Source organism: Sparus aurata, chromosome 21 (genome assembly GCF_900880675.1).
Source record: "Sparus aurata chromosome 21, fSpaAur1.1, whole genome shotgun sequence".
NCBI classification, from domain to species: domain Eukaryota; kingdom Metazoa; phylum Chordata; class Actinopteri; order Spariformes; family Sparidae; genus Sparus; species Sparus aurata.
In genome coordinates this window covers 6,178,640-6,195,447 of record NC_044207.1, presented here as the reverse complement: position 1 = coordinate 6,195,447, position 16,808 = coordinate 6,178,640, and the positions used below count along the sequence as shown (strand labels likewise).

The window sequence follows — 16,808 nt, the reverse complement described above, 5'->3', positions numbered from 1 at the left end:
TGGTAAGCGTTCATGTTAGCAGCAATGCTAGGTGACGGTGCGGCTGTCAACACAGCAGGCTGGAACTGAATGTTCTCACTAGGAGGCAAGGACATTGCCTGTGGGCTGCTAGTGGTGGCCTCGAGTTTTTGCAAAGCTGGTGTTGATGCTGCTTGGGCGTCACCACTCAATCCGCGCTGATCACGTCTGGGTGAAGGAGACGGTGGAAAAACAGCTGGTAAGTTCCTGACTATCTCGCGTGAGACAGAGTCAAGCAGAAGAGAGGGCTGTTGCATCACCTGTGATGGCGCTTTAACATCCTTGACCTCCCGACTAGTTGCATCATGACTGTTTAGTTGAGAGTCTTCGTCTGGTGCAGTGTCAATAGGGAGGTTCACACCTTTTCCTGTGCTTATTTTCATCAGTTCTTCCTGGAGCACATCTTGAAATGACCTCCCACTTTTATCAGCAATGGCTTGCAGTTCCTCAAGATACCCCTTGGTGGCGCTCCTACTAGCAGTGCTAGTGTAAACACTATCTAAGGAGCGCACCAGGAAGGTAACGTTTGCATCAGTTGAGCTCTGACATTCTATTGGCAATATTGGTCTAAATGTTTGCATTGCAGAGTTATTTGCAAATTCCACAATGGAGCAGAGATGATACTCTGATTTTGGGTCATCAATTACTAGTACTCTGTTAATAGAGCCATAGCGTTCTAGGTGGCTTTCAAGCTCCTTGTCTACTTCAGTTTGAGTTAATCCACTAACAAGAACTGAGTTACCAACATTTATACCTTCATTTTTCACTATATCCATTGTACTATATATTATTGTTTACTTTTTTTTTTTTTTTTACTCTTGTCACTCAATAATACTCCACTTTCTCCTGGCTGTTAGCTCGCCATTTCCTGTAATCTGCCTCAGCTTTGACTGTCAAAAGTAAAGACTTGGAGCTACAGATAATTTTTCAGTGCGTTACTTTCAATTTCTGGACCAGTAAAACAGAAGTCTAGACACGACATAGGAGAAAGGGGGTACTGGCAATTTGAGTAAAACTCTCACAACGACCAGGTAGAGTCTCACATGTACTGTATTGTATTGTATTGAGTAGAACAAAAAAAGAATATTACAGTCTCAATAAACACATGAGATGTCAACAACAGTCAAATCCTCATATCACAAAATAAAGAAATCACAGTTCGGTTTTGAATGGCTCTCCACTACTACTGAGCCTCCCTGCTACCTTTACAGGACCTTTACAGAACAGGAAGATTCCAGCAGGAGGAGTCTTCATGGAGATCTTGGAACCAGGGATCCATACAAAGAAAAAGACCCGGCCTATATAGGCCAAAAGAGGGTTATTATAATATTCTCGTAAAAAACCTTTACATATAAATATATGCATATAAACACACATATATACATTCATGTACATTAACATATTACTGCTTAATGATCGCCGTAACTATTCTCACTGTCCACTAAATGGACTGAACACTTTTATCGGTATTAACATGAAACAAAATGGCTGAACGACTACTCTTCTGTTCATCTCCTTTTCTACTTCTACCGCCACTCACTCTCACAGAAAAACACACGGAGTGAGGGCATGTAAATAAACACCCTAATACCAACAACTTTAAACACAACATACATGAAATCAACACCTCGCTGCTCCACATCAATGCCAGCATATACACTTAAACTCCATTTATCAACCCAATATCACGAGGTTTACTCACCAGAGGCTCAAGCATCATATACACACACAATCCGGTACAATGTAGATCACACAGCTCTCATCAGTCCAGGTCACACTTTAGAAGAAACAGGGACACAGGAGTTCAGCAATGTGCACGTTCACAATTTGAGTCTAGCGAAGTTCATGTGGCTAACGGTCTAAGCTAGCGCCACAACTGCTAATAAACACAACTCACAATCTCCCTCGTCTCCGTCGCAAAACGCACGGTCCACTTAATCAATCCACGGCAAAAACAGGTTTCGCTCTCGGCACTGACAATAACAGCTACAAAATCCCTGGAATATCTGGCTCTCTTGCTCAAAAAGAAAAATATCTGCAGCGGAGGTTAGCATGTAGCCACCTCGGAGTTGGTCCGGCAGAGAGAGAGAGAGAGAAAAAAAAACACACGACTGCACGTACACCCTGACTGCGTCTGATTGGTCACATTACATCACGTGAACTCCTCATGTCACCTGAATCTTGTACATTTTGAAAAGGCACATTCATCACACTTGAAATGAAATACCCTTTTTAACATATATATGAAAAAAAAAATACTTGTGTACATTAATTCAATTAATGATTCTTATCTATTTATTGGCATATTTAAGATTTCAAATCATGAATCCTATTTATTTATTATAAGTCAGATTATTTCAAATCAAAACCCCTATTTATCTGTCACATGAAGATATGAGCTTATTTATTTATCTATCCATTTCATTACATGAGGATATTAATTTATTTATTTATTTCTTCACAGGAAGATATGAATTTATTTCATTAATAAACCCATGAACTGATGACGGGCCTAGTAACCTGGGTTACATGTGCACTATAAATTTTGTGAGCTCCTTTACGCAAAAAAAAGCTTTAATTATCTTACCTCTCTCTCCAGTAACATACAGTGCAATCCATACACCACTTGTATGTTGTGCTGAGATCGACCATGACACGTCCAACAAGCCTTTACTGTTCATCTTGATTGGCCTCTCCCAATTTTCCACAAGCCGTCACCCACAGCAACCCTCCTTGCCACCCTAGGATAATAAAGTGTTTTGAAGACATTGGAGACAATTTTTTCTCTGCTTTCCATGTATTCTCTCTGCTCACAAGCCTTTTACATCACACCAGTGTGTGTGTCCAACATGACCAATGTATGAGTTTATGTATTTCTTTAACCATCACAAGTTACTACAGAATATGACATGTCACCTCTGAATTCTATTATTTTAGAAATTACAACAAAGCCATCTTTTGGATGGGTGAGGATTTAGTGAACTGTATAGAAGCCTTTTTTTGGTAAGGATACAAATTAAAACATAAAAATTGTATTTGAGTGGAAGCAGAAATGGATAAATAAACTTGGGTAAACTGCAGAGAAGCAAGAAAAATATACCAAGTCAAGTCAGTGAGAAACAACTTCAGAAATTCTATTCTTTGTCTATTGTATTGCTTTTCTAAATATGTAGTGTATATAGTGCACAGCACAAAAAATGCCACATAGCTCCATTGTATTGGGGCGCTAGCAAAACCTCACACTGATACTGTATCTCCAATCTTAAGGGCTGATTTCTGATCAACAATAACATTGTTCCATACAGCTCATCTGGCTATATAAAAGTCTCCAAGGGCATTGTTGGTAAACAGCACAAAAAAGGCCTTAAAATGTGTCTAAGCCATTTTCTAAGCATTAATCATGATTTATTAGGAAAAATACTAGATGTAGAAATGCAGTGTTTCCTCTACATTCATTTAGGAGTGGCGGCCCGCCACTCCTAAATCCTAGCCGCCACTCCTTCAAATTTCTTCTTCTTTTTTTTTTTTTTTTAAATTGTCGCAAATACACCACCGCCACATCATGATATCTCTACCTTCACAGCAGAGTCCTGCACTGGGTCAGGTGTCGCGAGTGCTGAGGTAAACTAGATAACTATCTTGCTCAGTATCAACTCTTTGGAGTAGATACTCCAAGAACTTACTGGTGCCATCGACGTTAATTACTCGCGAGAGCGCGGCCTTGAAAGTGACATCACGTCAAGCACCCAGGTACCAACGTTGGAGAGTCAGAGGAGTGTCATCTTGAAAATAGGGCAACGACTCACCGGAGAAAAGGTAGACTTATTAGCTCAAGAAAACTTATAATAGATTTTATAAGTTCAATAGACATTCGCAAAATATTGATGGCCAGCTAAGGTTACGTAGCATATCAGTAGCTTAATTAATTGGGCCCGGTGCCAACTCAACTCAGTGTCGCTAACGTGAGTAAACTAATTGATAGCATTAAGCGAATATATACACGCCATGATGTAACTGCTGACTGCATTTTCAGATGAAATTGTTCAAATATTTCTCAAAGAAGAGAAAGACACCTGATGAAGATAATACTAGTCAGGTATCATTAGCCTTTTACTGACTCAAATGATGATGGTTAGGTAAAAAATTGTGTTCACACTTGTAATCAGATGTGATGTGAGTGTAAATTATCTAACCTTAATGTTTTATGTAATCGTATAAGACAAGTAACATTAGATAGAGAGGAGCAGTGGAACAAAGTGAAGTACAGCAGGGGGAGAGCCAGTGAAGGAGCAGGAGAGCAAAGTGATGGTGCAGGAGAGAGAGATGAGAGTAGAGGAAAAAAACCTAAAGGGAAGCACAGGCTATCAGGCTGGGACCCTAAATTAAATTAAATTTAAATTAAATAAAACATATTTTTTTTATTTTATTGTTGTATTTTTTGTTGTTATTTTTTATTTTTACATTTAGCCTTTAAAAAGCCATTTTCCATGCCAGCCATTCAATAAAAAGCGGGATTATGCTGGGCATAAAAGTAAAATCTGCAGTCAAGTGTCATTTGTTTACGCCACCACGGCTCCCGTGTGCATATATGTTTTTTTAGATTTCACATAGTTCCCAACAGTGAACACGGCTGTGCTGGCACCACACTGAGCACACTGCATACAGCATGGGGACTGCCACACACACTCTGCCTTCTCCTGAACCTCACCCATTCAATCTTTGCCACCTGCGGACATGGCTGGTGTAAACTTGCGACAGCTCTTGCACAATCGTAACACTATATCCTCGTTGAAGTCCTTGTATGAGGTGGGTGCATGATCTCAACACACACTTTATCGAAATTATGCAGAAATTAAATGTCCTGGAAGACATGGCTTGGTGATATGGCCTTAAAAATATATACCCCTAATCATCAGTAATGTGGATGTAATGACTAAGTAGGTAAAGGCACATATCAGAACAAATAGAGCAGCCCAGCAAGTTCTGAAAAATAACATCACTTCACTGTAATGCAGCTTCTTTCTCACACTGCAGACTACCTTTGATTTTGGGATGCCCTTTGTCCCTTGTACCTATAAACCACTGAGACGCCGTCTCTACTTCCTGCAGGTTGACTTTTGAGGTCAAAGGGTTTTTTTTTAAGAGCAGCCTCATACACAAAGTTGAAAAGACGCAAGCCTTTAAATTTTTTTTTCCCCCATGACGGCCAAACATATTGTACTCCATTGCTAGCTCGTTTGAAAACATGTATTTCATCATTCCTCTTATTGCATCATCTACCTTGTGCCCTGTACAACTGCCATCATGGCAACATGACACCGAGGTACACCTTGAGCATAAAAAACCTTGCTTTAAACTGCAGTCTGTAACAATTTTTTGGTTGTATTTTTGTCATCATGATCTGACAGTAGAATTATGTCACTATGATCTGACAGTAGAAAAAGATACAGGTCAGCTGTGTAAAAATCCACTGTCTGTGGCTCCAACCAGTGGCTGTAATTTGATTTGCAAAAATCTACCACTCCCAGCTAAATACACCCAATCAGAGCCAAGGAGAGTGTCTGAGAAATGTCAATCACTCTCATGTATACACTGTTGGCAGTGTGGAGAAATTCAACAATAAAATTTCACATTTGTACCTCCAAGTGGCATATTTTCATATATTTGAGCTACTGTAAAAACACTTTGCTCAATAATTCCTGGCTATGGGTGATATATCTGACGTCTACACATCTAAGACTACAAGTATGCTTGATACCAAGCATTTTTACTGCCCCAGTGTGGAGAAATTCAAAAATAAAAGTCCCATTTTTATACCTGGATATAGCATATTTGACCATATTTGAGCTACTGTAAGAACACTTGTGTAGAAGTCAGATATATCACCCATAGCCAGGAATTACTGAGCAAAGCATTTTTACAGTATGTCAAATATATGAAAATATGGAATCTGCAGGTATAAACATGGGACTATTATTGTTGAATTTCTCCACATTGGTGCAGTAAAAATGCTTCATATCAAATACAGTTGTAGTCTTACATGTGTAGATATACCATCAGTAGGGTTAGGTTTAGGAAGTATTAGGAAATATTGAGCAATGTGTTTTTACAGCACCTCAAATATGGTAAAATATGCAAATTGGAGGCATAAATATGGGACTTTTATTTGGGCATTTTCCACACTGGTCCAGTAAAGATACATGATATAAAGTGTTTTTTTATTCATCATGGAAGCATGAAACACTTTAATGTAACACATGTTAATTTAAATGTAGGTTCGAATTATAGCTTACTGTTCTTAATACCTTTATTTTGAAAACCGAAAGAAAACACGCTGTTTCTCCGCATTTACCATAATGCTGAGAATACTTGTTGTGTACATTCGAAACATAAGTGCAACTGTTTTGACCACTGAGATCAGAGTGACGGCTGGCTTGACTGCAGTTCCATGTCCATGTGTCACGGTAGATTACCTTGAAGTAGCCTGCTAGCCTAATGTTTCTTCTAAACAGCACCGTCCTGTAAATGACAACATCCGGTCTCAGAATATGAAAAACAGGCCTTCTTTTGCGTTTCTGATTTCTAGTGATTTTATTTGTTGTTATATGAAATAGAAAATGAAAATCGAATCATTTTTTTAGATTTCGCTCATCCCTTTTTTTTTACCATGAAAAAGAAAAACGCCTTGTATTTCAATTTCAATTGTTGTATCTTAAAACGAAAATCAAATAACCACTAGTTTTTCATTTTTTAATACCCTTCTCTGAAAGGAAAATAGAATGATCAAAAGATACACAGACCTGAGTCGTTCCCATCTTTCGATTTCTGATTTAAAAACGAAAAACGGGATAAGAGTCCTTCCCTGCTGTTCGTTTTCTGATTTTGACCCTAAATATGGGAAACAAGCTGTTTTCCTTTTTTCGACTTCAAAATCAAAACTAGTTAAGGCTGCAAGTAGCAATGAGCAGGCCCTCACAGTCCACACGCATCAGGGCATGCTGCCATCGAGGTGTGCCGCGTAGATGTATTAAGGGCAAGACCCTCGACATGTTTCAGCAATTTGGAGTAGATGGCAAATTGTATGTGGAAGCATCAAAATGGACGGCACCACCAGGTGTGACGTAGGTGAAAGCTTTTGATAAGTTTTGTCCACAGATGCTACTTGCAAAGTTTGTTGCAAATCGGTCAAATGGCCTCGTCGGAGTTTATAATTTTTTCACAGAGGCTTAGTGGCTCATGGGAAAGTAGTGACCTGGGTTTCATGTCATGACCAATGTGGAGATATTCAACACTTTGTGTTTTGAGCAAAATGTAAAGGAAGTTGTTATTTAATTACTATTGTTTGAGTATTGTTTGGAATAACAAAATTCTTTTAATAACTTTTTGTTAGGAGAGTCCACAGATGCTGTGTGCAAAGTTTTGTGCAAATCGGTGAAATCGCCTAGGGGGATTTCGAAAGTACGTTTGCTACATTTTGCAAATTTGTGGAAAAAAACGGTTGGTGTGAATGGGCGTGGCCTATATGACATTCTTTGAATGTGCGACAAAGTATATGTGAGTTATAAGTCAAATGCACTTTCCTTGATTATAGTGCCACCGAGTGGTGGAAATTGAGGACGACAATAGATCATGACATTTTTCGGCAGGTGTGACGTATATTCCAAGTTCGGTGAGTTTCGGGGCATTTTCAGGCATTGAAAAATGCGATCATTTGGGAGGAAAAAGTCGTCATTTGAAAAACAATGGGGACCTCGCAGGTCGAGACCTGCTCAGGCCCTAATTATGCTCATGCTCAAGTTCAACCCAGGCTTGGATACATATAAATCCTGCAATACCCCTGCATTACCAGCAGAGAAATCACTTAAGTTAAGTGTAGACTTTCCTTCAGCTTTCATTGTCCTTTCATGATCTGCATCCGTTTCTTTTTTTCCATTTCCAGCTATGCTATTACTCTTACACACTCTCCATGACAGCGATGTGTATCTAATTGTCACTGTTTACTTTGTTCTTGAAGCTGCTTCGATTGCTTTGACTATTTGCTCCTCTGAATGAGCTCAGTTTGGAGAGCAGGGTTTTTGATAGGTGAAGAGAAAGCAGCAGCCATTCGTTAGGAGCTAGTTAACCTGAAGCACCCCAGCATCTGCTCTTGTTTTGCTTCATCCTGACCTTGGTCTATCTCTGCTTGTACTGCTCTCACTCAGCTCACTCAACTGTTTCACAAAGACTCTACAAATGAGAAAATACCAATTTACTTTAATTTCCTTTCCACATTCTGCACGTGTCTCTGAGGAAATATACACCAGAATAATTGACTGTGGTTTATGGGTGTCTGAGCACAGATGCAGAACAGAGCTGTGGAGAATACACTGGCTGAATATATAACAATGGGTCTGCAAGAAACAGAAGATTATTTTCCCTTTCAGCTGACATCTAAATAGCACAGCAACCTCAAGATATTAAAAGTAGTCGTGCCGGTGAAGAAAATCAGCAGCAGGTGGAAGTGACTCATCTTGTTGTTGTCGTCGGCTCCTAGTTATATCTGCTCGCATCTATTATCGTCTCCTCCCTTGTCTCCTTATTTTTTACAATATAATGTGTAGCTGCTGTGACTTTTTACATTCATCTAGTCACCAATTGATAGAAGGGAGCTATACATCCTGTTCTCTGAAAGGGTGTGATCTCTTGAAATATTCACATTTGTTTAGCTCTTAGGTCACACCTGATTGAGAAGCACAGTACATCAACCACTAATACCGACGCACTCCACTAAAACTCTCTGTGGGTCTACTTCTTATTTTGACTTTGTTTCTTTGTCTCTGTTTGTCACCTTGACCTTTAGGTATTTAAAAATCGTAGTGTTCACACAAAAACAGCCATAATCTTTCATCTCAAAAACATGTATACCTTACTTGTAGCTTTAGATGTTTGATTTCATTGTCTGTCGAGACTCATTTTGTGTTCAACATTGAGAGTATGTCTTGGCAACAGTCTAGGGCACATAGGGCATACTTCATAAAGTACTGTCCCTCTGTGAGACCTGCAGGTTTAGAATTAATAATGCAGACACACTACTGCTTAGGACAACTTACCAGCTCAGTTCACCACATAATTTTCCCTTTCAGCTGTAGTAATAACCACATCCTGCAGAATCCTGCATGATTCAGGAATGATCCATTCGTAATATGGAATATATATCGATTGGATGTGATTCAATTCTGATTCAGTACGATTTGATTCTGTCTGGTTTGGGTAAGATACAATACAGTCTGACATTCATTTTCTATTATAAATTGGAATAAAGAAATTCTGTAAAAGTTGCATTGCTCACCTTCAAATAGATATGTAATTTCATCACTATAAAACTCTTACTTTTATGTAAAGCTTTATCTCACTCTGCTTATACCTCAGTGTATAAAAAGAACCCCATGTCTCATCCTGGATCTGAGGAATAATTATCCTGTTGTCTGGATCTCCATGAGCTGGATCTGTCTTTGATCTGTCTGCACTGGACCTCTCCAAACTGGACGTCCCTGACTGTCTGTATCCTCGGCTTCCTCATAATTATCAGTGTATAAAATCACACCTATGGTTACTCCTCGCCCACTTAGCTACACTGCCGCTGACCTCCACCGCCTCAACAACAACAACCATTGTCTCCCTGCTGCTGCTGCCACTGCAGCTAGCAAAGCTGGGATCCTTCGAAAACGGCGCTTCATCCACCGAGGTTCTGGTCCCTCTCGCAACCAACACCCTCATGGCTCACCTATCCCCTCACTCTGGACTAACTCTCGCCCCCCCATCATCCCCACTTGCCTTACTGCCAACCTCAACAACCTCCATTCCCCCTCCCCTGCTCCTCCATCCATCTCCCTCGCACTGCTGAATTGTAGCTCCCTCTCCAACAAATCACCTGTTATATCTGAACTGCTACTGGACAGTAACATTGATCTGCTCCTCCTTTGTGAAACATGGCAACAGCCCCTGGACTACTATGCTCTCAATCAAGCCAACTACAGTTACATTGCCAAACCCCACCTCTCCGGCCGAGGGAGAGGTGTTGCCGTTCTTCATAAACAATCCCTGTCCATCACTGAACTGAATCTCAACCTCCCATCTATCTCACCCTTGAACACCTTGCCTTCTCCCTCCCCAACTCTATCACTGCTATTCTAATTTACCGTCCCCCGAAGCCACACCCATCTTTTCTCTCTGAACTGTCTGAACTCCTCACTATTGCGTCCTCTCTCTCTTCCCTCCTACTTACCGGTGACCTCAACATCCATATTGATCAGCCCAACACCCCACTGACATCTGACTTCCTCTCCCTTCTTGACTTACCCAACATATTGACTTCCCCACCCATACCAAAGGCCATATCCTCGACATAGTCTGCTCCGCCTCCCTACCCGTATCTCCCAAATCAACAACTCCCTGACGGCCGCTGTCCCTCAGGGCTCGGCCCCCTTCTTTTCCTCTGCTCTGCTGGACTTCCACTGTTACGCCAACGACACCCAGATCCACATCAGCACCAAACCCACCCAAAATCCTCCCCTCAACCACATCGAAACCTGCATCTCTACAATAAAAACATGGCTGTCCCAGAACTTCCTCAAACTCAACAGTGACAAAACAGAGCTCCTCCTCATTGGCACCAAATCTACTCTCAACAAAACTGGACCCATCTCACTCACCATTGACATCTTGACCATCTCTCCCTCCCCTCTGGCACGCAATCTTGGGGTTATCCTGGACCCCACCCTCTCCTTTGATCCCCATGTCAGCTCCATTGTCAAGACCTCCTACTTCCACCTCCGCCGCATCACCAAAATCAGACACTGCCTCTACCCCCCTGCTGCTGAATCTCTTATCCATGCCTTCATCTCCTCACGTCTTGACTACTGCAACTCCCTCCTCACTGGCATCACCTCTCATTCCCTCCATAGACTACAAATGGTCCAAAACTCTTCTGCTCGCCTCCTTACTCGAACCCGGTCCCGTGAACACATCACCCCCATTCTCTACACACTCCACTGGCTCCCCATCAAACAACACATCGATTTCAAAATACTCCTCCTGACCTTCAAGGCTCTCCATCACCTGGCCCCACCCTACCTGTCTGACCTCCTTATCCCCCATCGCCCCTCCCGAGCCCTCCGATCCTCCTCCACTCTCACTCTGACCGTACCACCATCCAGACTCAAAACCTTTGGAGACGGAGCCTTCTCCAGAACAGCACCCCGACTATGGAACTCTCTCCACCAACCAGTCCGCGACTCTCCCTCACTTTCAACATTGAAATCCCGTCTAAAAACCTACCTCTTTTCTCAAGCCTATGACCTCCCCTACCCATAACCATCTTCATCCCTGCCGTCTCCCCTTGACCTGACCTCTATACTCTCCTTTTACTCTCCTCACCCACCAGCATCATCTACTCCACACTCCACCATTGCTTCTGTTCTCTGTTGTGCTTTTTCCCGCTTGTCCACCCTGACTGTCATTGCCCTTTTTGTGTTTTTATTATTATTCTTGTGTCTTCATCTCTGTAAGCGACTTTGGGTCATTGAAAAGCACAATATAAATAAAATGAATTATTATTATTAACAATCAAGCAAATGTTTGCTACTGATAACTAATTCAAAAGTTGGATTAACTTAGCAGTGTGCACTGTGTAGCAATTGTCAGTAGACAGTAAGTAGTGTGCAGTATGGTTCAACTCAGTTTATAAGGTCACTAGACAATGACAGTTAACAGTGTGCAGTACTTGTCAACACCACTCTACTGTTTTCGTGCCATATCTCTTGAGAGTCTCTTGATGGCCTTTGAACTTTGAACTCCAAGACTTTGAAGACGCTGAGTGGCAGCATAGCAGCTTCACTCAACCGATTCATAACTTTAAAAATCTAACCATCGACCGGTTGACTGTACCTTTAGATCGATCATGAGGTTCACGTATCGTTATACACATATCTTTAACTTTTAAACAGATTTCTGATTTTATCAAATCATTTTTACACCCCTAATGTTTTCCTATATTACATTAAATATTGATGTTTCCTAAACCTTAGTATTTAATTATCTAGACCAAAACAAACACACACAGAACCTGAAAAGAATTGAGAAACAATACATAATCTTTGTGTGAAATGTATTCAACTCATGACACATCCCCCACTCTCCTGGGAGAGTGCTCAACCCATGAAGTCACACCAGTTTGCAATGCTTGGAAATGTCCCCTTTGTCACGTTCAAATAATATGACATGATGGAACTACATTCATTATGATACCAACCCAACACAAATCATGGAGCTTTGACAGTGTGATAGGTTAGTTGCAATGATGGTCCTGAAGTATTGATTTTTGATGTGCTCGGAACATCACCTGCATGGCAGTATCAGATGGATCAGCTACTATAGATTTGTTGAAATTTCTTGATAATAAGATGCACCGTTTTTTTCAGATTTGTTCTTATTGGAAGGACTTCCCAAAATTACATTTTAATGAAGAAAAAGTAGCTGTGTACAGTAATACAGATCATTGCAGATGCAGTAGCAATTGACTTGCTGACAGCTGAATTGTAATCAAATCTAATTGTGAGGCAAGTGAAGATTCAGACCACACCTTTAAGGCAAAAAATGGGATGTAAACATCGGCAAAACCAAACAACTGCCCTTGTATTGCTACCATTGCTCCCAAGCCACTTAACTCAATTGACCGAAAAAAATCATTTTTTTTTGACCTCACACATTATTCAAATTCAACAGAACAAAAAATTTCATGGTCCTCGGTTTTAATTCAACTGATTTCCTGTTTTATGTTGTAAATGTCTTCTGTGTCATGTTTTACTTTCCACTTCTTGTGTGACTTCACAGGAAGTAGATGTACAGTAAGTAGCATAATGCTATGTTAATATGACTTCTTCGGCTGATAGATTTGTAACTACAGATTCTTCAGTCAGCATTGCATATACCCACTTCTAAATCCTCTCTGATGCATATCGTCATTACATTAGGAACTATATGTAATTGCATACTTGCAGATACAACTGGCTGTTTTTCTTGTAATTTATGGGTTATTTCTCTTCAGATGATGGGGCTAAACTAGCTAATATGTGCTAACGGCAGTTGCCACTTGTTGCTGTAGCAGCAGTAAATATCATGTATTTTGGATACTGTAGAGTACAGTATCAGGCTACATTGTAAATACAGATAAGATCCCTTCTACTCAGCACAGTAGGCAAGGCTTGTATCCCTTGCTGTCAGTGTGACAATACACCTTCTGGGGGCTGAGAGACCCGTTGGACAATGGCCCATGAAGTGAACAAAAAGGTCCACTGTAATGCTAATCAGGTATTTAGTCACAGTAGCCCACCTGGCCGGGCCTTGCTGCTGCTGTCTGCTACATACACTTAACTGGAGGAGAAGGAGCGCTGCAGAGTGTCCCTGTGTACATAATGACATGCTGAGTTGTAGGGATCTCAGGCCTCTTTTCGGACCAGATGGGTCACAAGAACTGTCATTCTGATTAATAGGGGATGGGGTGTGGTTGAGTGAAATAATTCATCTTTGATGAGGAACATGTGAAAGGAGAGTCATCTGAAGGTTATCAAGTCAGAGAGGGCTGTAGGGATCACCCGCTTTTCTTTAAGTCATTATGGAATCGAAAATATTGAGAGAGAGTGTGCAAAAAGTAAAAGGTAGTTCCTCACTGAAAGACATGAGAGACAAAATTACTAGAACAAGCTGCTGAAATAGCGCTATAGATCTGAAGCTGTTAAAAAATGCCAGAAACCCCTGCTTTTGAAATTCCAGGTTGAAATGGTGAAATGCTGAACTTTTGGTAGGCTACTTGTGCTTCTCGGAACTGTTCTTATGTCAGTCATATAACTATGATTTAATTAAAGAAAGTTTACTGACTTTACTGTTTTGGTTCTGCTGGTAATGGAAACTCCCTTCAGGCCCCTGGTGCTGCAAACCTACAAAGAGTGACCTCGTGTCCAAGATTTAGAACTCTAAAAGTTGTCAAAAATTAAACAAAATGAAAAGGGAGAAGATTTCTGACTCGAAGGAACTCAACAAAGGGGAAATCTGGGTTAAAAATCACAGGGATTCAGATGCCTTGACAAGAGCTGAACACAACTCACTTTCTGCTTCAAGACTATGCAATACGCCTGATCCATGTTTGTCCACAGGGAAAAGCCCGGTACACTCAGCCAACTTCAGAGATGGCAACGTGTGAGCATGCATGTATATGTGTACACAAAAGGGAAATGCATTGGGTCCCATGTTGACACATTTAAAAAATATTCATGGCAAGTAAAGTTATTCATGAGGGGTGCAGTGCTTAGGGTATTTCAAGAGCATACATCTACACAAGCAGCAAAAGATCCAAACACAATATCCAACACAACATATAGAAAAATACCTTTGTTTTTTCACAGTGTGTATGCATTCTTACAGGCTGATGTAGACAAATGTGTAAAATGCCTCGGGCCCTCTCACGAGTGGAGCAATAGGTTAATATCATGCATGATGGCTGTGAGGTCTCACCCAGATGGACTCTGCCTGTCAGATTTACAGTTTCTTCATGTCTGTCTGTGGTCCCAGCAGGGACTTACAGTCCAGTGGACACGGTTGTGGGGTTTTGTTTGTGAAGCATCCAGTGAAATCCATTTGGGTTTTTTTGCAATGAATATGAGTGTCTTCCTGTTTTTGAGGTTTTTATACATTATTCATGATTTACCCAACCTCTCCTCCTGTAAGTTGTGCTCTATATTGCAGGTACAATGCTGTTGGGATTACTTTTTTATCAGTATGGTAAGGAAACATGTATAACAAACATAAACTGGAAGGAAAAGTCTTATACTCAGAAATTTGCTGCATATCACCAGAGCAGTCACTAACCTCTGCTAACTGTGGCTGTCATTAGTTAGTAAGCTCAACTTGCTAGCAGGTGTGTTAGCTGACTCTGTCTGGATTAGGAGCTCAGAGGATTGGGGGAGTGTTGGTATCATTTACAATTGGATTGTCACCTCTTGAGGTGCGAAGTGGCTAGGGGCTAGCGGTTTAGCATGCTAACTTCAGTAGATGTCTTTGCAACACAATAGCTACACTCCACATAGATTTCTTTCACAATTTCTTGATAATTTCAGTTAATCAAAATTTTTTGATTGTTTTTAAACTTAAATTCTTACATATTGCACGATTAAGAAATAGTAAAAAGTGGATCTGCTTTTTCACATGGGCTCCGAGGTGTTCAAAATGTTGCTTCTCTGTGTGAAAACTATATGAATTACATATAAGACATGAAAATGAAATTGCAGTTTATGCATGATCTCCAGACAAATGTGTTCGAAGTGCACCCCAACCTTTAAATGAACAAGGAAAATCTGGGTACAAGCAGGATGGTGACTGGCCTTGACCAGTGTGGAGATGTTTCAGTCTATAATGCTTTAAGAGCTCTAGACGTTTTGGTGTCCTAAAGTTGCAATTTTTGGATGAACATCTCATAACATAGGACCCTGATGACACCAGCGCCGAAACTCATCAACCTGTCCTCCTCCCTAGACCTCTGTCCACTGTATTGGCTTGTCCTGAGAGTAAAGTCACCTTTTAAATGAACAGACACAAATTGTGATATAAAAACAATGATTTATAACATTTAGCCACAACTTTATATTACACAGTGAAAAGTAGGGTCAAATCTACTTGCCTGAATGAGAGCAGCGTAAGACCAGTCACTCCTATGCAACCCTAGAATAAAACTCCAGTGCCTCATTCTGCAGAATATCCTGCACCTGACATGTGATGGCACAACTCACTGCTGTACTGTTATCCTTACTGTTGATAGAAACATGTTTTTAGACGTATTTTTAACTAACAAATTATGGATGAACAACATGAACATTTTCACCTTATTACACCTGTTTAGTAATATAAATGACTTAACTGACAAGACTGGACTTGCATGAGTGGCTTTTCACATGGTTAAATGTCCCATTAAGTTAAATATATTGTTACAAAAACAGCACACTAAAACCTAACCGTCTCTGAGCCAAAACAACCCAAATTATGGGTCTATTTCTTTATATATATATAAAAAAAATATATATATAAAAGTTATATTTTTAGGTTAATGTGCCATGACTATAAAACATGTAAAAAGTATGACTAAATCTATAATAATATTTACTCTTCCCACACAGTTAATTTATTACATTTAAAGTTGTACTTAAGACATTTTCTAGTTCTCACAGAATCTTAATATTACAATGTAAAAATTACGATAGTTCATTTATTACATTTTACGATACCACAAAGTTCTTTTTTTCAGCACTTAGAATAAATATGACATCCTCAGTTAAGTGCTGCCCAAGATGATTGTGATTTGTTTAAAGATACTACCCTGTACCCATGGGCGGTCCTAGACCATTTGGTGCCTTAGGCGTGCTTTACTGATAGCCCCCCATCCCCACGAGAAAAGACCAAAGGCCATATCCAAAGAATTGCTCATTTATTTAAACAATGATAATCCAAACAATATAACAATATGTGCAAATTAATAAATATGTTCAATAATAGGTGTGGCTTGCTCCCTCCAGGTGGGAGGAGAGTTCCTGCCTCAAGTGGAGGAGTTTAAGTATCTTGGGGTCTTGTTTACGAGTGAGGGAAGGATGGAGCGTGAGATTGACAGGCGGATCGGTGCAGCGGCCGCAGTAATGCGGTCGGTGTATCGGTCTGTCGTGGTAAAGAGAGAGCTGAGCTGAAAGGCGAAGCTCTCGATTTACCAGTCA

At 40.4% G+C, this 16,808-nt stretch overlaps 1 long non-coding RNA gene across 1 annotated transcript; it reads right to left on the bottom strand.

Moving 5' to 3' along the window:
* Positions 1–1,050: 1,050 nt before the first annotated feature.
* LOC115573128 (uncharacterized) lies at positions 1,051–2,136 on the bottom strand. Its single transcript, XR_003982224.1, has 3 exons — positions 1,916–2,136; positions 1,721–1,795; positions 1,051–1,316 (listed from the first exon to the last, which is right to left on the bottom strand). It is a non-coding gene; the product is annotated as an uncharacterized LOC115573128 (long non-coding RNA).
* Positions 2,137–16,808: the final 14,672 nt, after the last annotated feature.